This window comes from Bos indicus, chromosome 14 (genome assembly GCF_029378745.1).
Source record: "Bos indicus isolate NIAB-ARS_2022 breed Sahiwal x Tharparkar chromosome 14, NIAB-ARS_B.indTharparkar_mat_pri_1.0, whole genome shotgun sequence".
Classification (NCBI taxonomy): Eukaryota; Metazoa; Chordata; class Mammalia; order Artiodactyla; family Bovidae; genus Bos; species Bos indicus.
The window spans coordinates 68,060,419-68,066,622 of record NC_091773.1 but is presented as its reverse complement, the minus strand read 5'-3'; the positions used below and the strand labels follow the sequence as shown (position 1 = coordinate 68,066,622).

The 6,204-nt window shown below is 40.3% G+C and overlaps 1 long non-coding RNA gene across 6 annotated transcripts in view; it reads right to left on the bottom strand.

Annotated features, from left to right (window-relative positions):
• Positions 1-267: 267 nt before the first annotated feature.
• The window catches only part of LOC139186963 (uncharacterized), a 39,985-nt gene continuing 34,048 nt past the window's right edge, over positions 268-6,204 (bottom strand). For all 6 annotated transcript variants that reach the window (XR_011570660.1, XR_011570661.1, XR_011570656.1 and 3 more), the window contains one exon: positions 268-3,260. This is a non-coding gene — a long non-coding RNA (uncharacterized lncRNA). The remainder of the gene's footprint in view (positions 3,261-6,204) is intronic.

The window sequence follows — 6,204 nt, the reverse complement described above, 5'->3', positions numbered from 1 at the left end:
TCATTACTGACTTTCACTAAATCGATTGTGTAATCTTCATAGCATTTGATGACTATCCTTTGCTGAATCAATTTTCTAAACAAAATCTTCCTAGTCTGACTGTGGAACTGAATGAGGTTTTAGAACACAGCAAGCATGAGCTTGACGGCAGGTTCAGCAGAGTGTAGGAAATGAAAAACAGGAATACTTACAATTAGACAATGACCAGTGACAACTATCTTTTACATAACAAACACTCAGTGATACCAATAGCATTAATGACTAATATTTGAATTAATTCTATATTTTAAATTCTCATGTAGTGAAATCAACTCTGTGTGTGTGTGTACACAGCGCAATGAATTTTAATATTTGTAGGGATTCTCCTATCCACCAGCACATCAGGGTACAAAACAAATCCATCACCTCAGAAAAGTCCCTCATGTTGCTCCTCTGCAGTCACACTCTCCCCATTCTTACCCCTGGATACCGATCTGTTCTGTATAACTACAGTATTGTCCTTTGCACTAAGTTGCTTCAGTCGTGTCTGACTCTGCGATGTGATGGACTGTAGCCTGCTGGGCTCCTCTGTCCATGGGATTTTCCAGGCAAGACTGCTGTGTGCTATGTCGCTCGGTTGTGTCCGATTCTTGTGACCCCATGGAATGTAGCCTGCCAGGCTCCTCTGTTCATGGGATTCTCCAAGCAAGAATACTGGAGTAAGTTGCCATTTCCTTCTCCAAGAATACTGTAGGGGGTTGCCATTTGCTCCTCCAGGGGATCTTCTGGACCCAGGGATGGAACCCACATCTCTTATGTCTCTTGCGTTGGCAAGGGAGTTCTTTACCAGTAGCACCACCTGGGAAGGTCTTAAGGTCTTTTAGAGACTGTCATATAAGTGGAATCATACAGTATATAACCTTTTGAGATTTTCTTTCATTCAGACTAATGCTTTTGAGATCCATGCAAGTCATTGCACGTATTAGCAGCTGGCTCGTTTCTGTTGCTAAGCAGTACTCCACTGCACGCCTGTATCACAGTTGATGCATCATTTGTGGAAGGACATTTCGGCTGTTTCCAGTTTGGGGAAATTAAGAATAGGGCTTCTCTAAATATTTGTGTGCAGAGTTTTGTATGAACACAAGTTTTTATTTCTTTAAGGTAAATGCCCAGGAGTGAGATTGCTGGGTCATACGGTCTATATTTAAAATTACGGGAAAGTTTCAGAGTAGTACTATTTTGCATTTCCATCAACTATGAATGAGAGTTCCAGCTGTTCTGCATCCTTGGCAGCACTCTGAGTTGTCAGTAATTCACAGTTCTACTAGGCATCTACTGATATCTCATTGTGACCTCAATTTGCATTTCCGTGATGGAATAATAGTGAACATCTTTCCTCATGCTTCCTTGCCATCCTTGCATCCTCTTTAGTGAAGTATCTGTTCATCTTTTATCTGTATTTTAGTTGGTTTATTTTCTTACTGTTGAGTTTTGAGGGTTTTTTAAATATATTCTGGATATAAATCATTTGTAGAAAATTTAATTAGCCAATATTTACTCCCCATTTGTTAGCTCCTCTTTTCATCCTCTTAACAAACAGTATATCTCACAGACAAAACGGTTTTAATTTTGATGAACTTTAACTTATGGTTGTATTCTTTTATGAATCATGCTTTTGTGTCATCTCTAAGAACTAACCCCAAGTTAAACAAATATTTTCTCCTGTGTTTTCTTCTAAAAGTTTTATAGTCTTAGATCTATGATCTATTTTGAGTTAAGTTTTGTATAAGGTATGATGTTAGGTCAAGTTTCTCTTTTTTTTGCCTATGGATGTCCAAATGTTCCAACATATTTGTTGAAAAGACCATCCTTTCTCCATTGAACTGCTTTTGGGCCTTTGTCAAAAATCAATTGACTATATTTGTGTGGGTCTATTTCTGGGTTCTTTATTCTCCTCCATTGACCTGAGTGTCTATATCCCTTTACCAATACCTCCACTGTCTTGATATCTGTAGCTTGATGTAAGTCTTAAAATCAAGTAGTGTGATTCCTCCAACTTCATTCTTCTTTCTCAAAATTTCATCAGCCAGTTTTCAATGAGATTTGCTATGAATCCAACACCGTGCCAAGCACCTTATATGAATGATCTCACTTCAGCTTCACAAAAAACCTTTGAGGAACTTCGTCAGTTCAAGTCTGCCAAGAAGCAGATGTCGAGGTGGATTTAAAAGTTCAAAAGACTTATTGGGGGCAATTTCTATAGAGGATGAAGGGGTGAGGGAGCAGGGGTAACAGGGAAAGATTTCAGGTCATGATGCTGTGAAAGGCCTGACACTGTGAAAGGAACAGATCAGGAAGGAGGCTGAAGCAGGAGGAGATGCAGACTGTAGCACAGCCTGGAGGAAAGCTCAGCCAAGCTTACAAGTGAGAACAAAACTTTCCCGCTAGAGGAGCCCCATGTTGAGCAGCAATCTCCAGGTTCTTGTACTGGCCCCTACCCCACGTGCTAAGCTGTCGGTTGGAAGCAGCCTGAGGAATGTCTGGCCTCTCTATAAATGCTGCAGAGGAGTTAAAACTCAGAGAGATCTGATTCTAACTCTTATTATTTCCCCAAATGCAAATTTCATCTCACGATTAAATTTAATTGTAATATTACAAACAAAATAATTTGAACCCCGCCCCCCTTATTCAAAAATGAAGATCTCACTGTTAAAAGAGTTAGAAATTCTATGACATTTTTCTACTCTGGCAAGATCCAAATATTAGTAGAACTCAATATAGTGCACTTCTAATGGCTTTTAGATCCATTTCCCTGGCCACAGAACAGAACTGGACCTGGAATCTATTTCTTGACCTAGTTCCTCATTAATTGATCTTTTTTTTTTCCTTAATAACATTACCCCTTCCTCTTCTTCCTTTCTTATCTCTCCGTGTAAATTTCTTCAAAGATCAATGTCAACATCCACTCATATCCTCCTATCTCATCAACAGAAGCCAGCTGTCTTCTGTTTTATTAAAAACCACATTCAGAATCTCTTTAATCAATGTGCTCATTTAACATTTGTAATAAAATGCTAAAAAATGAAAAAGCTTCTGTACAATGTTTATCATTGACTGGCAAAACTTTCACTGCACTTTGATACTTTAGGGTACCCTGTTAAAGCATTCAAGATATTTCCATTTGTACCAGACATTTTTAGTGAGATTTAAACATGTATACTGACCAGCAGCTGGAAAATCAAGACTTTTTCTCCACCGATTTTTCACCAATCTTTCTATTCCTTAGGAAAAGAAACAGAAATGTAAAAGGTGTTTTTAGTAACAGCAATGATAACATCAATGTAACTCCCATTTTACAGATGAGCAAAGTGTGGACCAGAAAGTTAAAGTGACATCTAAAGCAGAGATTGTGATGAAAATCCAAGTTTCATGACTCAAAACATGTGCTCTCTTCTCAATACATGAACATCTGTAAATAGCATCATAATTTGTAAACAGAGAAGACAAACAAACCTTTAAAAATTAAATAGTTGACAGAAGGTTTGGAGTGTTTGTGAGCATGGAACATGCTAGGCATCGCATGTTTATGTAGGCGCTCAACCACTCACGCTAATGACAGAATAACCTCAAGAAGTTTCAGAAACAGTTGGATGAACGAACGAATGAATGAGGGCCTGCCCCAAACCCAAGCAAAGCCGCCACTGCCAGCATCAGGGTCCAGAGGGTGACCACGGAGTCCCACCCGTTTCAGATCATCTCTTCTGTTCACGATGTCACATTTTCCTCCTATTTGCCTTAAAATAGGTAAGCCTCTGCTAAGAGGCAGTGAATGGAGAGGGTTTTCTCCCAGCCCTGGACAAAATGCACTTTCCCTCTCTGGGAAGGCATGGAAATGGGGGGTGGACCTTTCCAGAGAGCATATCTAGGTGAATTAAGTGCACGCAGAGCATCTTCCTTCTACCCTGCTCCCTGTGACCACCACCCCATCACTCAGCTCACCACATTGTCTGCACGTTTGTCTCCGTCATCACTGAGTGAGCAATGTGATTTCAGAAGCACACTCAACCATCTTTATACCCTACAGTACCCATCACAATGGGCTTCTCTGGTAGCTCAGCCAGTAAAGAGTCCGCCTGCAATGCAAGGACAACCCGGTTCTATCCCTGGGTGGGGAAGATTCCCCTGGAGAAGGGATAGGCTACCCACTCCAGTATTCTTGCCTAGAGAATCCTCATGGACAGAGGAGCCTGGCAGGCTACAGTCTATAGGGTTGCAAAGAGTTGGACATGACTAAGCAACTCAGCACAGCACACAGCACCCATCACAGCTCCTGATATAGTTGACACTCCTTAAGCAATGGTCCAAATGAAGGAATGAGAAATAAATGGTCAGTAACAGGGCTGGGTTTTCTAGTACTCTGATGAGGAAGAGGAGGAAGATAAAATGATGATGATGACAATAATGATATCAGTTAACATTTACCAGCGCTTATTATACACCAGGCAGTCTGCCACATGTTTCACACACACAATCTAATCGAATTCTCACATCAACCGTTACAAGGTAGCAATTTCCACTGATCACATACACATCCTAGGAAGCTAGGGCTTATTAGGGTTGAATAATCTGCTCAGGACCACACAATAAGTATATGGCAGAATTATGTCTGTTGGACTACAGGGAGAGTAGCCTTAACTTTTATGTTATTCTGCTGGTCATACTGTCCAATCCAGAAAATGAATGCATGGTCCCAACCATGGTCTTTCAAAGAGGACAGGAAAGATTCCCTGAAGATCTGGGAACCAAGTCACCTTAGCAAAGGGGAAAAAAATAATTTAGTGGAAGTTAGGGCTCCATCTTCAAGGAGCTTACAGCCATAATGAGATGAGATCAACATACATATTATATTAATGAGATGACCCAGACACGTGAAACTGACTGTCTTGATAGCCACCCATTTATCTAGACAGCCATACCTCTACCAGTTGGTACGTACATCCTATATGCCCCACACTATGCTAAATGCTTTACGTGCGTGCTTAGTCGCTTCAGTCGTGTCTGACTCTTTGTGACCCCATGGACCATGGCCTGCCAGGATCCTCTGTCCATGGGATTCTCCAGGCAAGAACACTGTAGCGGGTTGCCATTTCCTTCTCCAAATCTTTACATCTACTTTTAAAACAATCCTTCCAACAACTTTTAGAAAGTAGATATTATCTTCAATTATAGATGAAAACATGCTGGTTAGGAAAAGTAAGCAATTTGTGCTAGACCACAGAACTAAGAACAGGTGGTGTTTTGAGTTTCCGAGCCAGGTCACAGGACTGCAGACCCAACATGACAAACTGCATCCTCCAAGTACTCTGAACCAGGAATGGTAGAGATCTGGCAGTTACGCCATTAAAGGAGAATGTGTTTCCAAAATGCAGACATCTTGATGAAAAATGAGGATTCTTAGCAAAGACTTGTAGATCGTGTATAAACAGTTATTTTCCAGATTGGCTAATAATTCAGCCAGGATCTTATGTACATAGGGAGCAGAGAGATATTTTATCTTCTGCCCAAAGGTGATAGGTCTGTATAAGGGCCACATGAGGCATCCTGAGTAATGGGGTGATGGAACATGATGGGGATAGAAGTCCTATAGCCCAAGGACTCTGGAAGCCTGAAGAGCAGCAGGTCTGCAGTTAATGAGGGAATGATGAAGGCCAAGGGCACAATTTCAGCCGGAACTGGCTCTGTTTAAGGATGTGGAAGAATCATGTCTTGGAGACTTATTCTTGGAGGTTATTCTGCTTATTTCATTATTCTGCTTGCTGCTGCTGCTGCTTACATAAGCAGAATGTTGTCTAGTAAAAGAACTAACATTTTGGAGCACTTAATATATGTGCCAGTGTTCTAAGCAAGTTTTACATGGTTTCTAATTAAGTTTTGCATGAATTATACCTCATTAAATTCTCACAACTAGCTATTAGGCAGTTGGCTCTCAAGAAAATAAAAAAGGATTGAAATAATGAATACTCTATGTATTAATCTGTGCCTTGGGTTAATTTAACTTAACAATTTGTTTGGAGCTATTTCCAGATGAGCATATAGTGATCTACTACTTTCTTTTAAATGGATACATATTATTCTATAGTATTGATGTACCGTGATTTATAGAACTATTCTCTTGTCGTTCGATGTTTACGACATTTCTATTCTCTTTATACAGGCAACAATCCA